This window comes from Aedes albopictus, chromosome 2 (assembly GCF_035046485.1).
Source record: "Aedes albopictus strain Foshan chromosome 2, AalbF5, whole genome shotgun sequence".
NCBI lineage: Eukaryota > Metazoa > Arthropoda > Insecta > Diptera > Culicidae > Aedes > Aedes albopictus.
In genome coordinates this window covers 36,522,847-36,546,612 of record NC_085137.1, presented here as the reverse complement: position 1 = coordinate 36,546,612, position 23,766 = coordinate 36,522,847, and the positions used below count along the sequence as shown (strand labels likewise).

General features: G+C 37.9%; 1 protein-coding gene across 1 annotated transcript in view; it reads left to right on the top strand.

Annotated features, from left to right (window-relative positions):
* The first annotated feature begins 1,774 nt into the window (after positions 1–1,774).
* LOC109621350 (lachesin) overlaps positions 1,775–23,766 on the top strand; it is a 693,807-nt gene continuing 671,815 nt past the window's right edge. The window contains exon 1 of the mRNA XM_062849468.1: positions 1,775–3,598. The gene's annotated coding sequence lies outside the window, so the exon portion shown is untranslated. The remainder of the gene's footprint in view (positions 3,599–23,766) is intronic.

Here is a 23,766-nt window from a genome sequence, read left to right as displayed (position 1 = left end):
TGTAGTAATAGAGATAGAGAAGAGAATGATTGAAGCAAAACATATGCGCCTTCTGATTGGCCGACTCAGTGGAAAGCTAGAATGAACAACAAAAGCGAACATACAAAAAGAACTGCGCATTGTGGATTCAATTCAGTTGATAGACGATAGTGGATACGAACGGACGCACCAAAAGACAGCACCAATGGCATTTGCAGTACACAGCAGTCCACCACAGAGAGGTTTAAAAGAGTTTCCTCTCTGCGGTCGGTGTTGTGGCTCGATAAAGCGTAGGAGACCGATTATCACGATTATCCGATCGAGACAAAGTTAGTTCAAGCTCACAGATAAAGCTCCAAAAACCGGTTACAGTGTCGCCAAGAAATATTGCTACGAGCACACCGAAGTGGGCCGCCATTCCTAGATGTGGACAACCGTGTATAGAACACCTCCCCTCCCCCCTCTTAACAACGGAACAGACCTCTAGTCCTTGAAAAAGGTTGAATAAAGCAACCGAAACCGTCGGATGTAGAGGTAAAATAGTTTTCGCTGATTTTACCGACTGAAAAGGCCGAAAATCCCTAAAATTGCTGAGTGCTACAGTCGTAAAGATCTTTCTTGCTTTTGTCTGTCTCAAGAGCAAACTTATGTGTCTCCGAAGGATTTTGGACCGCTGAATCCGAATCCAGGCTCAGATTTGTTCTAACACGTCACAATTTTAAGCTAAACCTCAATTTATAGGGCAAAATATGCGATTTCGGGCTTGTAAGCCATTAAGCAAGGAAATATTTTTTTAAGCAATCAAAAGTTTAATTGGTCAATTAACATCTAAATTAACGAGTCATGCAAACTATTTCATTTTACGAAATCGAATTTGATAGTTTTAAGCGATTTATGTTAGGTACGATATTTCCCATACAAGTCACCCTCCAATAGTTGCATTCAAGTTTTCATACTAACATAAAATGCTTAAATCTAGCAAATTTGATTAGGTAAAACGAATATTTTGCATGATTCGTTAATTTAGATGTTAATTGACCAATTTATCCTTTGATTGCTTAAAAAATATATTTCCATGCTTAATGGCTTGCAGTCAAAAAAGCCCAAAATCGCATATTTTGCCCTATAAATTGAGGTATAGCTCAAAATTGTGACGTGTTGGAGCAAATTTGAGCCCGGATTCGGATTCAGCGGTCCAAAATCCTTCGGAGACACATAAGTTTGCTCTTGAGACAAAAAATGTTGCGCTGTGTAATGAAAGCATAACTAAAATTTCAAGGGCTGTATTTGTTATTCCATAGTTATTGAATAACAAACTAGTAACATTTCCTGTTATTATATGTTCCATTTGTTCGATAACTTCATAATGTATCAAATCTTCTTCTTCGGTTATTTTCACTGTAAAACCAACAAGTACTACATCCATACCAAACTCTGCTAAAACACCTAAAATTGTTATTGTGAGGTTCTCATAACATTTCCACCAATACGTTCCTTTGAACCAAAACCTGTTGACTACATCAGGGAAACTCCATTTGCACATAATGTATAATGCAAGAGGAAGGCAATATTCCATTCATGCTGAGCTAATCATCGCAATGTGGAAAGCTGGTGTACATTTAAAGAAAAAAAAAATTCTCATAAGCTGAACTTGCTGAAGGGTATGCAGAGAATTAGTGAAGCCAACAATTGATAACATGTTGAATTTGCGCGATTATTGAAGTCTTATCTGTCATTTTCTGTGGGGTTTATATGATATCCATATATGCTAGTCGGCAACACTCCTCCATATTAATAACAACAATTTTCCCAGAATTGAACTCCCACGATCCACTCAACCCTAATAACTGCATCCTTTCTGCGGGTGAGTTCCACATCCCAGCATTTTACCCCTCCAAACACTTCGGCAGCAGGATTTCGGTACACCTCGGACATGCGCACTATCCATCCCTTCGCATCCCACGTGAGCGACCACCGACTGGAATCGCCACGACATCGGCAATCACATCTCCGGCTCGGTTGCTCGGCAGCTGCTGGGTCCCCCCACATGATATCCTTTCGGAAGCTGGCCTGCTGCTGACGACGATGAGATGCTGCCGAACGACGACGGTATGCAACCTTAACCTACAGTACACACTGCGACCGTTCGTGCCGACGATGCGATGTCGCCGTCAGCAACAACGGCCAGGTTAGTTCTTCTGGCGCCTTCAAACGGGACGTTTGCGTAGTATTCGCGCGCGCGGTTCTCCAGGCTGACGACAACGACGACGACGACGACGGTTTGGTCGACGGTTCGCTTCCCAATAACCTAGATCTGTGTGCGGTTGGAGGGTCCCTCGGGCAGGTGGTTGAAAACTGGATCAGTGATGTGATTTGTGCGGTTGAACGGTGTAGCTGTGCGGGATGCGTCTCAATTATTCAACGGTTGTTTGGACGAACGTTCCCTGGTAGCTAAAGTTTCCAAGAGATGCTGAAGTGCTGAACGATAACAGACAGATCGCTGTCATTCCACCTGAGGGACTTCGAAGAAGTACCGAGCCGAACTTTGCTACTTCTGGTTTCGCCATTGTCTTCCGGAGATCCATCGGGTGGTGAATAAATAATTCGATAATGAAAACATAATCTGATTAAAGCTGTTGAAGAGAAGAGGGCAAACCCTAGCTGACGCGATGAAGAGCTTCCAACGAAACATGGGGTGGTGAGCTCAGTGGAGCGTGGATGATATGATTATACCATCCAACAGTGGGAAGCAGCAGAAGATGTCGAATAATGACGAAGGGTTGTTCTAGTAACCGTAATGATGATAATGATAACAACCGTGTAACCGTCGTGGATGCTGTTCGAGGGAAGAAGCTTGAACGTGGGAAATACAGCGCTCACGCATAACCGTCAATCGTCGGTTATTCGGTAATTTGCTTATCGGTGTGATGCGGAACACGAAACCGAGATTTTCCGAAAGGCCTAATGCCGGTTCTGCTGTTTGCTGGGGCCACCGTGTAATTCTGCAGCAGAACTTGAATGCCAGAGCCGAGTAAGAGTGAGAGAGCATTCCGAGGTGCAACAGGAAATTGGCCGTGATTTATGAGTTCAGTGAACATGATTCAGTGCAGTTTAGGCGAAGAGTTATTGCAACGCTTGTTCTGTGTGCGGAGGAATGCGATGCGGTGGAGCTGAAGAGTGCATCTGTAGTGCTGCCACTGCTATTTGGTGCAACAAAAGGATGCACAGTGCTGTGAATACGTACAAATAGTGCTCTATATCCACGTATGTACTAGTGTCTAGGTCTGATGCTTGCATGTGCGCCGTTGGCAGTGAAAAACGAGCAAAGTTTCCCATCGATTGAAAACCGGGTAGGCAGATTATTACACAAGCGTAGTAAAACCATTCGTGAAAACAATCGCCGAAAAATATCTCTCAGCTGTTCATTTAAAGCCGGATGTTGCACTTAATATATTTCGGTGTTAGTTGTGCTTCAGTGTCGGAAGTTGGAAGCCGAATAGAAGTTTAAAGCTGATACAACAGAAGTGGTGGTGCATCCAGAGCTGATACGTATTGATTCGAGACGGGAGCAACGAAAGCAAGTCAGCTCGGTACCTGGAAGCTGTGATTGAGAGCACTGGTACATAAAATTTATAATGTTTCGATTGATTGAGCATTCCATGCGGAGGGAGAGAGGGAGGTATTGGTATCATTTTTCCGGTACCATACGTCCTATACTTGATTGACAGGATCCCGGAGGAGAACGATGCTTAGTGTATACATTTAGATTTTTCTGCACTCAGCTTTGAAAATTCAAGTAGATATACTCATTTGCTCTGTGAAACTGTGCATAAATTTTCATTTTTATTGCGTTCAATGCCAATGGATTACAGGTTATACGGTTCATTGGGTAGAAATGTGAAGTATATTTATACGCAGAAAATAATGTTTCGCAAAAACTGAAACAGATCAGTACAGAATTTCGTCTAATATGGTTTCTCAATAATTTGAAAACTCATTTTAGGTTTTTGTGTATGACAAAAAAATCCAGCACGGTTGACAGTTTTGTCGGCTGAAATCTGCAGTTTCTGGTATTGCTCATCTTCTTCATCTTTTTGTGACATCTAATCAAGAACTAAGTCTCAGCTTAGATAATTATTAACTAAGAGCTTCGACTGTCAGTGGCTATTTTGCATGTTTGTATCGTATGATGACAAGTACAAAGTTCTTATATGCCCAAGAAAGTCAAGGGAAATTCTTTTACGAAATGTTTCTTAACCGATCGGGTATACAGCACTCCTAATCCTCAGTTTGATGAATACTCGTGCTCATCATGCCGCTAACACAAGTTTTATGGATATTTATTTATACGGAATAACATAAGTAAATCTCGAATTTTCAATGATCATCTTAGTGAGGGATAAACATTTCCAATGGTGGAATGGAAAGGAAGTTACCCAAGTAAGTGAACAGTAAAAGCGCAAAATGGGAATGGGAAACAGGCAATTCATACAGCGTTAGCATCGGGGTTAGTAGGGTTAGCTCAATATAATACTTAATCTATCTTGAAAAATTATTATCCAACCTCAGTTTTTCGAAAAACAAAATTGAAAACATCAGATAGGAGATTTTGTAACAAACTTTTACTGAAATTCGTACATGACTAGAAACTAATAAAGAAAACAAAACTGGTTGCTGGATATTTTTATTTTAAGCTTTTTACATGGCTCACTTGAACATAGAACAGAATTAGAATTGTATTATTGTTGTTATTGTTAAAAGTTCACTTCCAAAAATTCTATAGAAAGTATATACCAAGCGTTACAAAAAAGAACGTTAATAAGCGAGAGAGGTCTCTTTGTGATCCAAACCTCAAGTCTTCTGGAATCTCTGGAACAAAATCTAGTTGTGGAAAATGCATTCCCCATTTTTCAAGAAATATAAGTGAATTTAATGGAGGTGCTTTCGATTTTGTTAAACTTCTGGTGGATAAAATTCCTGAATTTTCCCTTTTTTTGTTTTTTTTTTATTTATTTTATTATCGGTTGTCCAGGCCAACGTTGAGTTCCTGTTGTAGTGGTTTGTCAACTTTTGAGTTCATTGCTTCACCATTGTTTTTCTTGCCATTGTGTTAAAGTTCTTTCAAGCTGAAAACATTTCAAGACTTTTACTGTTTTACTTATCTGACAAATTTTATAGAGCGGAAAAAACGAAAAGTAACGCGTTTTTCGGGCAGTTGCGATGGGAACCTCGGTCGCGTTGCATTGTTCGAAGGAAAAACTGAAAAATGACGCGTGTTTGGGGCAGCTGTATTGCAGAATATTGAAGGAGTCTGACGACATGGAACTGGGTGAGATCATTCCGATTTTTTTCTTTACTTCCTAGAAAGAGTTTCGCCAATGCGTTTTCATGAAGACTCCTAGAGTCTGGTAATATTTGCAAATTAATCTTGTAGCTCTGATGCTGGCTTAATATTGAAGCGATAGAAATGTTAGAAGAAAGTAATTGCAGTTCGCAACAAACATTGAGCTAATTAAAAAAAAATGGCCTAATTACCACAACGGCTGTCGATCACAGTGATACCTGTGGGGCTACTCTTAGTAAAAAAACACAGAGCCGTAGCGTCCGGTTGGCCCCCGCCAAGGGCGCCTGCCTCGGAGGGGCGCCAAAAAGGCATAAGGCTAAAAGCAAACAAAGTAAATGTTATCAAGATTTCACTGTTCAAAGTATCTAAGACTACCTAAAAAACTATCAGTGAGTTTTTATGTTTATTTCCTGAAAACAAATTAAACATTTTAGGAACTCCCAATAAATTTCATCAGATCTTTCTTCAGAATTTCTTGCTAGGTTTCTTTCAAAAAGTCTTTTAAAAACGTTTTCAGAAATTCTTCTAGGGATTTCTTTGAAAAAATTTCAAAAAATTTCTTCTGAAATTCTTTTGGAAACTCCTTCAGGAATCCTCTGAAAAAAAAAACCAAATCAGAAAATCTTCTGGAGATCTATCACGAAATTTCTCGAAGGATTCTCTTAGAAGTTTCTTCTGGGAGGCTATCAGAAAGTTATTTAAGAAATTATTGAGAAATTATTTGAAAGATTCTTCCGGATGTTTCTCCAAGGATTTTATAAGATTACTTTTCACAAAACATAGAAAAAAACTTCTGCAGATATTCTTTCAAAACATCTTTTTAGAGATAATTTTCTTCAAGTACACCTTCAGAAATTCCTCCACAGATTCCTTTAAAAATTATTCTAGTGCTTGATACTTATATTTCTCAATACTTATTTCACTATTTTTCCTGGGTTTCTCCTGGATAATCTTCAATGAATTTCTAAAGAAATTTTATAAAGATTCCTTCTGAAATTCTTGTAGATATTCCTACAAAAATATCTTTAAGAATTACGGATTAAGATTATCAATCTGCTAAGGATTCCTTTAGAAACTCCTGCAGATACGTTTAGAAATCTCTCCAGCGACTCCTTCATAAATGTCTCTGAGAATTCCTTTAGAAATTCTGTGACATTGGGCCTAGAGGGTCACATTGGTCCATCGATCCCACGGATTCAATATAAGTCAGAGAATCCGATGGTTGATGAAACGTATCTTAGAATTATGTATTCTAGTAGTTTAGCACACAATATGCATTCCCGTCGTTTTATAAACGTGCGGAATAGTGGCCCAATGTCACCCCGCTCGACGGTATATAGATTTTTTTAGAAATTCGACCAGTTTCCAAAGACTTTTACTGATCCCTTTAGAAAAAAGAAATCTTGCATATTTCTTAGAGAACCTTTCAATGGTCCCTTTCGAAATTGGTTCATGTTCATTAGAGATATTGCCATTGGATTCCTCTAGGTATGTCTTCAGTTAGCCTAGTGGTTAAGGCAATGGATCGCCAATCCGGAGACGGCGGGTTCGATTCTCTTTCCGGTCGGGAAAATTTTCTCGACTCCCTGGGCATATGTAGTGTATCATTGTCCTTGCCTCACAATATACAAATTCATGCAATGTCAGGCAAAGAAAGCCCTTCAATTAATAACTGTGGAAGTGCTCAAAGAACACTAAGTTGAAGCGAAGCCGGCCAAGTCCCAGTGGCGACGTAGAGCCACAAAGAAGAAGAAGAAGAAGAAGAGGTATGTCTTCATAAAGCCTTCTCCATAAAAAGATTCCTTAAGAAACTTTTTCAGGAATTCCTTCAAAAAATTATCTTTTCAGAAATTCTTCCAATGGTTTTCCACTTTTTACATGAAACCCTTCAGGCATTTCTTCAGGAACTGCTCCAGGAATTCTTGCAAGAATGTTTCCATAAATTCCAATGGAAAAATAATTTCATTCAGTGATTCAGCAGGATTTTTTCCAGAGATTTCAATAAAAGCCATATAGAGATTTCTTCAGGATTTCCTTCTGTTATTTCTCCATGTCCATGATTCGTCTAATGTTTATTGAAAACACTTTTCAACAATTTTCCAAGATATATTTTGATGGATCTTCAGAAGAAACCTTTCGTTAAGTTAATGGAAAATTTGGTTAAAACCAATTGAATAAATAATCGAAAATCGTTTGAGGATCCCTGAAAACCACTGGTACTCTATCAAGTGAAAAAAAAATACAGAAAATTAAAAAAAAGTGCGATTTGGTTCTTCGAAACACCAAAGTCCAAATAAAGAAATTTTGAAAAAAGAAAATGAATTACCTCATTTTTTTTGTTAATTGAAAATGTTCAATTGTCGTAGGGCACCAATCTGAATGCTTGCCAAGGGCGCCATGGGACCACGCTACGGCTCTGAAATACATAATTCAAAAATAGCTATTGAAGTTCGAAAGTTTATTCTCCGTATACTCTAAGTTCAATACTGTGAGAAACGCGCGACTATTTTCGTGAGTGGGTCGTTTTTCTCGGTAGGGAGATGGGAACGCGAGTATTAATTGCGGAATCAGAGGCGTGCGATAACTTTTGTGAGCTTCCCCTTTCCCGATGACCGTAAGGACGTGGCCGGCGCCGTTATTGACTTTAAAATATTGAACTCTTGAATTGTGCACATTGAGAGTGGGTAGCTAGTCCCAAGCAACATTCATTGGTTCTCTGTGCAACTTCGATTGTTCTGGTCAATCACGGAGTACCAATTACGATGTGCACGGTTATGTTTGCTTTGCTTTGCTTCACTTATTTGACAAATTTTATAAATTTTAACGTGGAAAAATCATGCTGATCGGTTCACCCGCTCGTGAATTATGTGGCCTCAAAGAAATTGCAACTCATTTTTATATTTTAAGACGGAAACATCCATGCATTGATATACTTATTTTTGAAAAATACATACTGCTTTGTAGAGAAAAGTTTTTTTTTATTACAAGAATTGATTTATTTATTGCTTTTTTGACACTTCTCAATGCCTAAAAATAAAGTATAAATAAAAATTATGATTTATTATGCACTCTATTTTAAGCGTATGGAACTTTTATTAATAAATATAGCTTTCACTCCTAATTCCTTTATAAAATGTTTTGATTTTTTCTATGAAAAATATTTTTTTTCGAATTTGTGTGTATTATTTTTAACCGGAGATAAATTGCACGACGGAGATGAAATTCTGTTTCAGAGATGTAACGGAAGGCTCTTTTTCGGAAAACAGTTGCGCCCATTTGAAATGTTAGAATCAGCTGTTATTATTATCTTTTTTCTATAAATTTATTGAGAAATATCAAGATTTTTTTTTAATTTTGTGTCAATTAAAACAGGTTTATTTAGAGAACATTCCGGGAAAATGTTTCCAATTTTTCGAAGTTTCTCTACAGATTTTTACACACATTAAGTGTTAAGGTATTTTAGAAATAAGTTTATCGAAAAATTTTTTCATTTCATTTATTCCACGTACATATTTTGTATCAGTTTTTGATACCATCAGATATTAGTCTAACATCCAATGCAGTGCGTAGTTCAATGAGGATGCAGTAAAACACAATTTTGGAGAAGCTTATGTAAAACATATGGGGTTTCATTTTTTTAAACTTATATCTAAAAAACTAAAAAAATCATTGATTTTTAAATATGTTTCGTCAAATTTTCTGATAAAAATATAAAAACAGTATACCTCTTTTGTCCTGAGGCCATGAAAACGCGAAAAAAACTAATACATTCGAACAAAAAAGGAGTTTCATCATATCGACCGACTGATTCAAAATTTATGATTTTGTGATGTTTTTTAGTTTAAAAACTTTTTTTGGATCACCCTGGTGCAAAATTAGTCAATGTAAAAAAAACATCCGTAGAAGCTTCCAATAAGATTTTCGAAATAAAAATGAATGGAATTTTCAAAAAGTAAATTGCCGTAGAAATGTATAAAGAAATTGCCAAAGAAATTCCCGAGGGACTTGTTGTGAATACATTTTATTAGAATTTGTTTCACAATTTTTTGAATAAGTTTCCTAAGAGCTTTATAAAAAAAAGTTAAAAACTATCTGACAATTAGGTATTTGGTTTAAGGCTGGAGTTTTCGGCAAAATTTTTAAGTTAGCTAAGTACTATATGCAAAGTGGGTCTTCGAATTGCGTGGTTGACTTTGTTATCAATCGAACTGAAAGCAACAAACTATTACCTTAACACTATTCTACCAAAAAACATCGTACAAGATTGTTACAAGTATTTGTTTTATTCTTTGGTATCTTAAGGATAACTTCCATTCCAATATATGTTATGCGTTTGTTTTTTAATGGAATTGTTCCAGGAATTCCAGAAAAGAATAATCTATGAATTCTTCCTAGGATACGCCCAGAGATTCGTGTAGCATTCCATTCAACGATTCATCAAGAAATTAATCAATCGATTGATCTAATAATGTAACCAAAGATTTCTATAGATATTGCACGAGGGATTTATTTGGTAGTACTTCTAGGGCTTCCTCGATGGGTTTCGCTTGTGGCTCCTCCAAGAATCTCAGACTACCAAATATTTTATGCAGGAACTCCTGTAGCGGAATACTCTATGTATTCTTCCAAGAATTTCAGCAGAGAATAATATTAAATTCCCCATAAGGGGACCACCATGCCATAAGGAATTTGTCCAGAAATGCCTTGGAGATTTAAACAGGAATTCCTAAAAGCATGTTTTCATACAGTTATTTAGGAATTTCATGATGAATTCTTCCAGCATGGTTTATCTAAGAATCTCTTCAAAAAGTTAGCTAGATTTCTAGGGTTAACCAGATTTTTCTGAGGGATTAGATGGTTTATTTATTTATCATATTATTTATTTATTTTATTTAATTGTTACAATGTCAACAGGTTAAAACACCCCAATGACAAATCTTAATCAACTACAAACAAAAAGAACAATCATTTTACATTAAACAGATAGTGCACGCAAAAAATTGTCTCGTATCTTAGCTCTACTTAAATGGAAATCAAAACTAGAAAAACAAATAACAAATACCCGACACATACTCCTAACAGGTTCATTCATCCCATAGTTTGTCGAAGATCTAATAAATGTCTTATTAACCCTCTAATACCCAATTTTTTTATTTTGAACTAAATATCATTTTTCGACATCTAAAATCGATTTAAACATCAAGGATGTTTTCGATCACCTGGCATTCTTTTGACTCATTTGCTCATAATTCAGTTCAGAAGCATTATTTTGAAATGTTGTGTTCGACAAAGTTGTAGATTAGTGTTTTACTTACAATATCATCAAGAACGCCCTATTCCAACACTAATATTTACATCGTAAAAGTGTTAGTACCAACCACTCATACTAAACGATCGGTGTTGCGTACGTTTGCAATACGCTAGTCGTTAGTGGAACTGGCAACCCAGAATTAAATGTGTAGTATGACCGAAGTTGTAGATTGTTTTGAAGAGCTTTGGCAGTGGTTAACAGTGAGTTAAGCAAGACGGTTAGGAGTATTGTCTACTCAAAAATAGGAACCGATACTGCAATATAAGTTTATCAATTATGTACATATTTAATTAGTAATAAGTAATAAATTTACAGCATTGAAGCTGCGTAAAACGAAAGCTGCTATCGATAAGTTGTTTCAGTTCCGATGGCGACAATATCCTAACAAGCTTCAAAGATTAAGTACATATACAGAATAGAATAGCTTCCAAGCCATGGCCAGTACAATTCGTAGCCTCCCATTGCTTGAAGAGCAGGGGAGAAATTGGCGCGAAGAGTATGAGGAAAAAGAAAGGCGTATGGAAGAAAAGTATCAGCGAGAATTAGCGGAAATCAATGAAGAATATAAAAGGGCCGCAAAGAAAATAAAATTGGAGTTTGCGATCAGAAGAATGGAAGTGATTAACCAATTTGCTGCAGAAGATGCTGAAAAAAGTTCAAAAAGTGAACTACTACCAGCTGCAGATGCAAGCTTATCACCATCAGATTCCACTGAACATCAATTCAGAGCAATTACCCGTCAACAAGCCTGTAAACTACGATCAAACAATATTTTTCCCAAACACTGTGTTAATGCTGTTTACGGTTCACGCAAAGAACACATACACTCAGGCAAATAAACCTAAGATTATCATAAGGTCTAAGTTATGAAATGGTCTTGAAACGATTCATAACGGCTAGATTGAATTTTATAAGGTCGGTTTATGATACAAAATCAATACACAGTTTGGCTTTTATACACATTTAGCACCACGATATTCTCAAGCGTCGATAGCCGCGTGGGTTGGGAACGAGCTCAGTGATTTCGACGTTCATGGATCGATACCAGTCTGCATCATTTTACGATTTTTCTGCTCTTTTCATAAGTTTATCTTATGTAATTAGGTCATAACAAGCATGTTAAATTTTCATAATGTATTCTTATGGTATCCATACTTTACAGTTATGGCTAAATTTCAAAAGGTATTTTGATGAATTTCGGTAGTTTACTTCGCTGAGTGTAGTGCTAAGTGAAAAGAAGAATGTGATCAACTGTTTTCGTTTATATCTTTATCCCTATGAAGTGAGGATGAGTACGAATCAAATGGCAAAAGCAAAGGTAGAATGCAAACTTGCATACAACAAATGTGGCAAATCTGTTGCCTGGGACCAGAGTTCAGTAAGTGATGTGTTAAACATGTCGTTACCGACAGTGTTCGTAGTTTATGACCCTGGGGGAATAAATCGAATATACGATTCGATGCAATTGTGCAGTTGTACAACATTCTCCTATTTCAATTATAGTTTTTTTTTGTATCGTACATTTTATTTGTCAGGACCATGGTCAGGATATCTATAAATTGAATTTGCTTCGCTATGCGTCGAATAAGATAGGTCTAGGCTTGTGACTCATTATGTTAATACCAGTTTCACGGGTGGGAGATTGTTGTGGTGAATTATGTGAAACTGGCAACACTGTATGAACGAATTAGAGGCATTAGAAAACATATATACTGTTATGAAGGTTGGAAGGTCTAGCCGTTGTGAATTGCGGAATTATACACTTAATGTAAGTTTGAAAATGTCATTGTTACGGTTTGTTTATAAATAATTAAATAAATATTACAGCTTTGAAGCTGCAGTACAGAAATTCTGCTTTCAAAATGTGTAGATGCCCCCAACAATCGGATTTTTCGATCGTTTAGTATGAGTAGGTGGTACTAGCACTCTAGCGCCGTATATATAAGAGTTAGAATATGGCGTCTTTGATGATAATTGTAGGAAAAATAATAATCTAAAATTTTGTCGAAAACCATATTACAATATTAGGTTTCTGAACAGTTATGGACAAATGAGTCAAACGATTGCCAGGTGATCGAAAACATCCCTGCTAAACATGTTTTGGCAGATGATTCTTTTTAATTCTCGATTTCGTGAATTTCAGTTTTTGATTTTTCTAATTTTTATTTTTGAACGTCCCCACATTTTTATATTTTTCCTGGAATCCTGTTTGGGGTACGGATATTTTGAGACGAAAACATTTTGAGATTTTATGATGACTGTTGAAATATTTTTATTTATTTTTTTTCATAGGAAATTTTATTTTCCGTGTAATTTTAAGGAAAATAATTTTAGAGTGTATTCGATTCCCATAAACTATTAAACTAGGATAGAATGATTTGGGAAAAAGTTAAAATAGGTTGAATGTAGCGATTCAGAACAAAATAAACAATGACTTCTAAAAGGTGACTAAAACATCAATTTTTCGATGATTTTAAAAAAATGTAAATACGTTTTCAAATACACCAAAAATCATTTTGAGATATACAAAACAGTCCGAAATATCAACCAAAAATATAAAAATTTTAATTTTACACGACGCAAAAATTACAAAAATGCTCAAACTATACCCCGTCTAAAGGCGGGGTTGGGTATTAGAGGGTTAAACATGACAAATATTTGGCCAAACAAGCCCAACAAATGACCAACACAACGTTAATCATGGCAACCTCGGATGGATGTCGGACTACAATGGCAAATATTTGTCATTATAACAAACAGTCTAATGGCCTCTTAATCAGTGCTGCAATTTTTCGACAGGCCTTTATGATAGCGATATTTTGCTTAATTTTCATTTTCTCCGTTTTGGGTTTCCTGTCATTGTTGTTTTCCGATCAGCAACACGGGAGCGAAATGAAATAGGTACTCACACTCGTAAGCAGCGTGCTGAAAGCGAGAACTGACAGGGCTAAATTTCCATTCAGTTTTCTGTAGTTGAGTGTTTTCACTTGTGGTAAAGTATAGGGCACTCACTCTCACCAGCCACCGCTTGAGACGAATGGCCTATCAGCATGAGTAGTGTGTGGATGATTGGGAATTGACCTTGTTGGGCCGCTCACGAATGGAGCTCTCGGACTCTGTCAGTTCTCACATCGAGGAACTGAAAACGACCGCCGCAGTCATTCATTTTCGGCTGAAAAACAGGCACTGAGACTGATATTTTGCAAGACTGCTCTTAATGCGCAGAAAATTACTACAACGAAGAGTGCACCTTCTGATGTCCACGTTCAGTTGATTCAGCAGCTCCGGACAATCAACGTTTGATGTAAGTAGATCACTTACGAAACAAGCCTTCGCAACATCTCGGCGAACACTCAAAAGGTCAAAATGGATTAGCTTGCAGCGATCCACGTAACTTGGAAGATTGACGGGGTCATTCCACTGGAGATTACGTAGAGCATACCAAATAAATTTCCGTTGGACACTTTCTATTCTCCGTATTCCATTCTGGTAGAACGGGGCCCAAACTACAGCTGAGTACTCCAAGGTCGAACGTACTAAGGCGCAGTACAATGCTTTCAGACAGTAGATATCTCGAAATGTTTTGCCAAATCGAAAAATGAATCCGAACGGGAATATAACCAGCTTAAGAGTAAAGGGGCGTTTACGGCGTGTTAACCCTTAGTTAAGGAGGATCCGAGAACTCCTTGGATTTTACCAAGATATTGGGAGCGTTCAACATTCTCCACTGATTGCCCAGCAACTGCAAAGCTGGGAGGGTTGACCGTGTTAACATCCAACGATTTGGTCTTGTTGACATTGATGGTAAACCTGCCTCTGAGGAGCGATGTGCAAGATCGTCTCGGTACCTACGCAAAAAATGGGTATTTAAGTTTAATGGGTATTTACGAACTAGCGTGTAAACGCTGCATATCAGAGCGCCGTTGAGCTAGGAGAGCAACGTCGTCAGCCAATTCGAAGTCATTTAGGTACTCCATGGTAATGGGCTGCCACAGCAATCCACGATTTGGTTCACGATCAATCGCACCAACCAGGATCTCGTCGATTACGATGAGGAACAGTAGTGGTGGATGGGATCGGACAAAACACCGTTGTTCAGTACTCTGCACGGAAATGCCCTGTACTGTGCTTCAATGAGGCCGATGATTTTCTCAGGGAGACCCTAGCCCCTGAGGGCTTCCCACAGCCACAAGTTTCCGTGATTAAGACGGTCGGAAGCTATTTCGTAATCAATGCACGGCGTGTGTATGGAAAAAGTTTATAACAAAAAAATAGGCATCGTCAAATTTTTCGCTATTCAAAAATAGAGGCTTTCAGCTTTCATTTGCAGGGTCCCTCAAAAAAATCCACCGAGGGATCCCGAACAACTTTTTCAGAATACTGTTTTTCCCCATACAAAATGCACGGTTCCAAATTAATCCCTATTTCTACTTAACAAACATACCCAATTTTTGTATGGAAAAGTTCCCCCGATGGAATATTTCGATGTTGGGCTTGAATGAAAGCTGGTAGCGTCAACTTTCACGTAGCGTAAAAATTAGCGATGCCCATTTTTTTGTAATAAATTTGTTCTACCAGACACACCGTGTAATGAACACCAGATAGAGAGATTCTTTGAATTCATTGATTTGCTCCAGAATGATACGGAGCGTGACAATATGGTCCGCACAGGATCGTCCGGCACGGAATCCTGCTTGCTGCCATCGGAGAGTTGCGTCAATCTTCTCCTGTATCCGGTTAAGGATCACTTTGCAGAGGACTTTGAGAACGATACACAGTAACATGATGCCCCGCCAATTATCGCATACAGTCAGGTCACCCTTTTTTGGTACCTTTACTAAGATGCCGTGCATCCAGTCGGCCGGAAATGTCGCGGTTTCTCATATGTTGCAGAATAATTGATGTAGTAGTTGTGCGGATACTACGGGGTCAGCTTTGAGTATCTCAGCTGGTATGCGATCGACCCCTGAACATAAACAACATAAGAAATTCCATTATGTTGGCCAAAAATTCAAGGTGGCACCCTTATATTCAATATGGCGGCTCCAAATTCAAGATGGCAGTTGTTTAGTGGATTTGCCATATGGGTATATTTGGTTTGGGAAGATGTCTGGAGTGCAAAAATGGCGACCAGAATATCCAAGATGTCGGCCTAAAATCCAATACGGCGGCTTCAAATTCAAGATGGCAACTGGTAAGCGGAGGTTTAGGCTCTGAAATCTTGAAATATGGGTGTACATGGGAGTAGTGTGCGGTAGTTCGGCAGCAACAAAGTTTCGCGCGCTGGCTTTGCTAGATTTTTGCGATTTTTATTTCTCTTCTCTCTGCGGGGCTCCGACGACGGGACGAGTGTGCGGTGGGCGCGCCGTGGTTTGAGTCGATTTCGAATTTTTCGCTTCCCATCGGCGCTAGTTTCCAATACACTTTTAGTTGATAATAAATATTTTCTTTCATTTTTTGCATTTACACAAAAGAGTGAAAAATGTTAGTTCGGGTTCGCCGGTCGGGAAAAAATCCGGGCGCCGACAAGTGAGTCGCGTTCAGTGTATTTCTGTGTGGAATAGACTAAAGGTTTCTGCTCCCTAGTGGAGTGGAGACGCGCGATCGAATTTTCTTTTTGGCTAGTTCTTGCGTTGAAAAGTGGTCGGTTGTTAACGGCGGTTTGTGTATATTGATCCATTGTCAAATCATATCACCAACCATAGGTGACTCCCGGACTGACAATGTACCTTACCCTACTAACAAAAAAATCCTTCCTGAGACAAACGTGGAGATGCAGCGATTCGCGGTCTTTATAACAACGTTTGTCTTACTAACATTCCCTTCCATCCTCGATGACCGTAAGGACGTGGCCGGCGCCGTTATTAACCTTATTAAAGTTGAGAGCTCTCGAACTGTGTACATTGAGAATAGTAAGCTAGTCCCAAGCCCTATTCATTGATTCCTTGTGCAATTACGATTACTCTGGTCAATCACGGAGTAGCAACTACGAATTGTGCGGTCATCTATGCTCATGCTCATGAAATCATGAAATATACAAGATGTCCGGTCCGGAGTCTAAAAATAACGTCCAGAATATCCAAGATGGCAAACTTAAATTCAAAATTGCTGTTCAACACGAGAAAGGTGCCATCACCGCTAGTTGGATTAATTAGAGTTTTATTTAAAGGTATTGAACTGTAGTTTTCTAGGAAAAATACAATAAATGCACCAATGTATATTATTGGGATGTAATAAAGATGGAAATAAATGAGCTTTTTTACGTTTTCATGGTATCAGAACCCATTACTAAATAGTAGTTTTAGTAATGATATGGAGTCTCATCACAACAAAATTTTATATTTTTAATTTTCTAAACACATCTTTATCCGGTAAAGTAAAAACAAAATCATTGAAATTCCAAAGCCATTCCCTGTTTTGCTGGTTTGAAATTCTGCCCCTTGACAAAGAAGTCAAGTACTCGCCTCGTGCTCGTGCCTCCTCAGGTCCATCGAACCGGAAGCCTAGTAATTTTAGGATTCACTTGATGAAAGCGTGGTGTAAACACTTGTAGAGAAGGAAGAGAAATGTAGGCCGAACAAGCTACAGTGTAACAGTGGATTGATGAATGGTTCATGAAAAGAAAATTTACATTGTCCATAAACGATTATTTTCTATTTTATGAATACAATTTAGATTTCATTAATCAAAAGTTTTGGAAATTCAATTATTACTGCAATTATTATTGAAAATTGCCTATTTTGTCACGGCTTGATGGTATTTTTAGACGTTTTGCATAGTTCATCATTGTCTTCTTGCCCTTCTTGGCGTATCGTTACCAAAGGGATAAGGTCTGCTTCCCAGCATAGTAGTCTATGAGAACTTCTACAGTTAGTAACTGAGAGCTTCCTCTACCAATAACCATTTTGCATGTTTTTTTTTAAATACTCCGAAGAAGACTGCTTGGAATATTCAGGCTGAAAGATCAAACCTAGTATCAACAACAAGAAGTAGGAAAAAAAGGCACAAACACCAACATCGATGCACCGTTTACATTTCTTCTCTTCCATCCAAGCTCACCGACTGAGACCGGTCTCCCGTTCTATCTCAGAGGCGCTTACCTTTTTTCGGGTCCTACAAATATTTTCCCAAGAAACCGACGACCGCCCGACTCGGGGAGATAATGAAAGGTTAAAGGAATGTGTCAACGTGGATCTCCGAAGGGAGGAAGAATGGAGGGTCGTGCCACTGGGCGGGCGGGGTTGATACGGATTTTCCAAATATTTGTGATCAACATGATGTTGGTTTTTCGACGCCGTTGCCTTCCTGGCCCTCTCCGCTTTGCGAGTTTTACGACCTAGGACAAAGCCGGCGATGATGGTGGTCACGGACGGCGCGTTGCTTGTTTTTGGGAGGAGGAACAGAGGCTCAGTGCTTTATCGCCTTTCGAAAAGTCAGACAGCTTGGGTTGCGGAGCAGAATGCGGGCCTGGGCTGCGTAATTATCGGTGTGAAAATGGTAAACGATGCTTCAGGCGAGGATAAATCCATGGCTTTCGGTGAGAGGCAATAAAATTTTCATCGCGAATCATCAAGATGAGAAGAGCAATTTTATGGTTTGGGTGGGGGGCTTTCAGCTAAATTAAGATGATTATACTAGTTCAGGCTCAGGTCTGACGTTTGAACAGCGTGCATTTTAAATCTAGCTCTTGTTTACCGGAATTGATCGAGGGGCTGGCACTACGAATTCCTCCAAAAACTTCACAAAGGTTTTTTTTATAAAAAATCCTGCTAGGATTATTTCAGAAATGCCTACTCCAGAAATTTCTTCTGTGATTCATTGGTAAATTTGTCCAGGATTTTGTCCACAAAGTCTTCTAGGGATTTCTTCAGTAGCTTCTCTAGAGATTCCTCCAGAAATCAAACAAGAATTCCTAAAGGTGAAACTGTTATCATTTTTATTTTTTTGATTTTTGGTTTTTCATTATATAACAGATCAATATTTTCAAAATCGGTTTTCATACACATGTACCATTTTTTTAAATTTGATTCAGAATGTATATGGAAAATTTAAGAACACTAGGAAAAAAAATAGTGAATACCTTGGTACCTCTACATGTAAATGAAAAACAACTTTGAAAATATTGCTCTGTTATTTAATAAACAAGCAAAAACCAAAAAAATGACGAAATGCCTCCAGTTGCGCCTTAAGACAATCTTTCAAGAATTGTTTCCGAAACTGCAGCAATGATTGCATTGACATTTCCTCCACAGATCCTTTCAGAAAATCGTCCGCTGGTTCTTTTAGAAGTTTTTCCAAATCGTGAATAAATTTCTTCGCAATACCTGCATGATTTTATTTTTCGGAACGGACACGAAACGTATTGTTCTTACAAACGAATTAACGTAATAAGTCGTACATCGTCCCGTCGATGGGCTGCATCGAGCCCGAAACCGGTCGACAAAAAGGTATTTAAAAAAAACCCTTTAAATCGTTTGTATGAACAATACGTGTTGTTCCGTTCTCGTACCGCGTCCCGTGGGTGTTCTTCAGGAAGTCCTTCCCAAACCTTCGAATGATTTTGACAGTTCCTACGAAATTTCTTCCAGAGTTTCTTAAGAAAATTCTACAATGGATTCTATTGGAGATTCCTTCAACATTTTCCTCGGAAATTTTGCCAAGAATTAAAAAAAGTCTTGCAAGGATTTGTTCAAACAATTCTCCAGGGATACCCTCTGAAAATATTCAAAAAATCCTTTAGAAGAGTTTTTACCAGCGATTCCTTCAGAAATATTTCCAGGAAATCATTCAGAAGTTTTGCCAGGGATTCTTTCAGAAATTTCCTCCGTACAATTTTTTTTTCTTCAGAATTTCGTGCTAGTACTCCTTTGCCAACTTGCCTAGTAAACTAATTCTTTCGGAAAAGCCATAGATTCCTCCAGGATTTTTTTTAGAAAATCGTCTAGGAATTGGATTCTCCCAAGAATTCTTAAAAAAAATTTTCGGCTTTCAGTCACAGAAAAAGCGTTGATTATTCTAAATCATTGCAATGATTTAGAATAATCAACGCTTTTTCTGTGACTGAAAGCCGAAAAAATACCAAGTTTCCATAGATCCAGTCAGTCCCCGTAAGAAATTCTTATAAATTCTTCTTAAAATCTGCAGTTTTTAGGAATGCCACCACGAGTTTTCCACGTGGTTTCCTCGGGTATTCATACAGGAATGATCTTTTGGTTTGCTTTTTTCACAAGTTTTACTTCAATTCCATTAAATATAACTCCAAAGATTCTGTTTAAAGGAACTTGGCTAAAGCTGGCGATTTTTAAAGGAACTTGGCCAAAGATTTCTGGGATGCTAACATAAGGCTGAATTTTTTCTATTGTAATTCGACTGTATGGTCGACTCTCTCGATTAACGGCTACGCAGTCTTGGGATTTAAAAAACGAGTGTCGAAACGTCGGGTGAATAAAACAACTCATTTTTGAAATCCCAAGTCTGCGTAGCCGTTAATCGAGCGAATAAGCCTGAATTTCAAAAGGCTGAATGCACAAAAGGCTGAACACGAAAGGCTGAAAGTGACATAAGGCTGAATTTCAAAAGGCTGAAATTGCAAAAATGCAGGAAATTAGTTATAGTACTTCTTCTTCTTTTTTTTCCTGGCGTAACGTCCCAACTGAGATAAAGCCTGCTTTCAGTTTCTATACGCAATTCAACAGGTTTTAATTGAGAGCCTTCTCTGCCAATGACCACTATGCATTTGTATATCGTGTGACAGGCAGGAAGATACTTTTTGCCCGCGGTTGTTAAGGAATTTTCTATTACAAAAAGTTTCTGGGCCAAGGGAGAATCGAACCCTTCACCCTCAACATGACTACCCGTTCGCTAACCAGATCGACTACATATACGAGTTTTAGTCATAGAATATGCTTAGTGAAGAGGCTAATGATGCATAACAACTAACACAAAAAATGACTGATGGTATTTCAATCGGAGATTTTTCCTTCTTTGAGCATGAGCTATTCTTTCGAGTCATGCTGTTATGGAGATTGATTGCCATTACAGCTGCCAACAATATGATCAGAGATTTTTCCTTCTTTTAAATCTATGCTTGGAGAAATACTGTCATAGTTATGTAGGTGATCAATAATGCATACTTTAGCGCGGAAAAACAGTCCTAACGCTTTCCGATTTCGAACATAGTAACGGAAGCATGTTCCTCCAAAGAACCATCAATCAATGAGCGGTAGTGTGCGTCAAATGTCAAATTCAAGCAAAACCAATGCAAGTGTCAGGGCTGAGTGGTCGGCCAACTAGCAAATTTTCATAAAGATCATTATATCAGTGAACGCTATGATTAATTAGAGTGTTATGTCTGTTTGTCTATGATGTTAGTGTTGCCTTTAGGCCCGCATGACTGCCTTTAGGCTCACCGTTGGAAAACTAGTCGAATCATTATTTCAGCCTTTTGACATTTTCAGCCTTTTGTGATTCAGCCTTTCGTAATTCAGCCTTTTGTTATTTCAGCCTTTCGTGTTTCAGCCTTTCGCACGTAACCCAGATTTCTTTATGAATTCCTTCTGCAATTTCTTCCGAAATGCCTCTGGAGACTTCTTTAGCTATTTCAGTACAGATTTCTTCAGAAATCCATCATTTGTTTTTAGAAATTTCCATAACGATTGACACACAAATCTTCCAGAAACTCGTTTAGAAATTCCTGAAAGAATTCTTTTGAAAATTGTTCCTGTGGTTTCTTCAGAAAGAACTCCGTGATTTTCTACAGAGGTTTTTCTATGAATTTTCGGAAATTTCTTCCAAGAGTTCACCCAATGATTCTTCCTGGTGTACCTTCAGACACTGCTTTGGAATTATTAAGACCTGGAGCGGACCTAGTGTGATGGTTAGAACACTTGACTATCACGCCGAGGACCTGGGATCGAATCCCACTCCCGACAAACTCACTAAATGTGAGTTCTTCCTTCGGAAGGGAAGTAAAGCGTGGATCCCGATAAGAACTAGTCTAGGGCTAAAAATCTCGTTAATACAGATAAAAAAAAAATATTAAGACCTTGCTTCAGGCATTCAGAATTTTGTTTTTTCAACATTTCTCCTAGGAATTCCTCTAGAAATTTGTTGGCATTGAAATTTCCACGAAATTTTTCCTTTATAGTTCCTTCAGATTGTTTCAGTTTCCTTCTGATTGTTTCAGAAGATCCTCTTGGGCTCCATCAGAACTTTATTGAAGAATTTATTCAAGAATTCCACCATTATCGTTGTCTGCAATTTCTTCAGAAATTTTTAGGACATTCCACAGAATTCTTTTACGAATTCTTCCAGTAATCCCTCCAGAGGGTTCTCAAGCATTTTTCCTTGGAATTACTTGCAGAGTTCCTCCATAAGCCTCTAATGGTTTTCTTGAGAGAATAAATGTTTTTCTTCAGTTATTATCCAGAGCATTCGAAAGTTTTACTTCAATTGCTTCAAGTATTCCTCCAAAGATTCTAGCAAGAATTACTCTTGAGTTTTTTTTAACCGTTATGTGTCCGATAAACTTTTTGCTTTTTTCTACACCGTGCTTTTTAAATGGGCGCTGAATACCCGGGTGCCCTGTCGGCCACATAAGGGTTAAAGGAACTTGACAAAAGATTTCTTCATGAATTCCTTCCGAAATGCCTCTGGAGATTTCTTCAGTGTTCCAAGTCATTCTTCAGTTATTTCAGTACAGATATCTTCCGAAATCCATCAATGGATTTCTTTTTAGAAATTACCATAACGATTGACACACAAACCTTCCAGGAACTCGTTCAGAAATTCCTGGAAGATTTTTTTTGAAAATTTTTCCTGCGGTTTCTTCAGAAAAATCCGTGATTTTCTACAGAGATTTTTCTATGAATTCCGAAAAACATTTCACCACGGATGTTTGGATAGTTGTTTCTGCGGATTTGTTTGCGATGAGCGCAATTTCGTTACTGGTGCCTTTTTTTTCAAGCTGCGGCAGCTAATTTGCTGCGTGGAAAACATGCAATTTTTGCGTCACTTTTACGACGCGACTGATGTGCGGTGGAAATGATGAGATATTACAAGGTTTTTTTTCGCTGTGTATATTGAATTAACGTGAGAGCGTTTTACTCCGGGTTTCTGTATTTAACCTATGAGCTTTTATCTAAACATGTTTATCATGTATTTGTTTTTTTTTTTAATTTCTTCACCTTACTTTTGCAAAGAGCGTTGGTTGGATTGAAATATGTCTTCGAAGATGTTTGAGGATATTTAAAGGACTTTGAAAAAATACACCGAAAGTAATATTTATGGCAGACCTATGATAGATATCATAAAATAATTTTCAATTTTCATAAACCTTACTCTTCAAGTTGACAAATTTGGAAGTTTTTAAAATAATAAAAAATCGAAGGGTAAGGTTTTTGGGAAATTAAAGTTATGTGACATCTTTCATAGATATATTTTTGAAGGAGAAGAAAATTAGGTTTTTTTCATGAATCCTTTTCATAAGTATGGTGAAGACAAAGGGTTTTGTGTTGATGCAAAGTAAATGAACAAGCAATCCAGTGCCTGAACACATTTTCATTCAAATTGAAAAAAATCGAGGCAAATATGGCATATTTTCTCCTGTTTCGGGCTGGAAATGATCTATATATGTACTACTTATAATCGATATTGTAAAACGAAATACACTTATACCATACCATCCATTTGTTTAATATAACGGTTGAAAAGCTCAATTTCCTTGTTTACAATGATTGCTCATCGAACCGGCAAAACAAAAAAAATGCTCTCAGTGTGTTTTTTATTTTATTTTTTTGAAACCAGAGCCGGGCTTCAAATGCAATAAACAACCGTTCGCAAAAAAGACCACAAATAAGTACTAGATGCAACCGTGAAGCTCGTTTGTGCGGTTTACTGCTTTCATTCGCAAATCAGCACCACTGAATGAATGCTCGCTCAACCCAGTTGAAATGACCGATAAAACCAAATCGTTCCGATTGACGTTTCCCTGAATTTTAATGGTGGCACTCGAACTCTTTGCGCACTAATTGGTCATATCGATTTTGGTTTTAGGCAGAGTTGCAAATTGGAACTGCATTGCGCCCTGTGACACCACGAGGGTGGTGATTTTTTAATGTTAGGTTGATTGTTT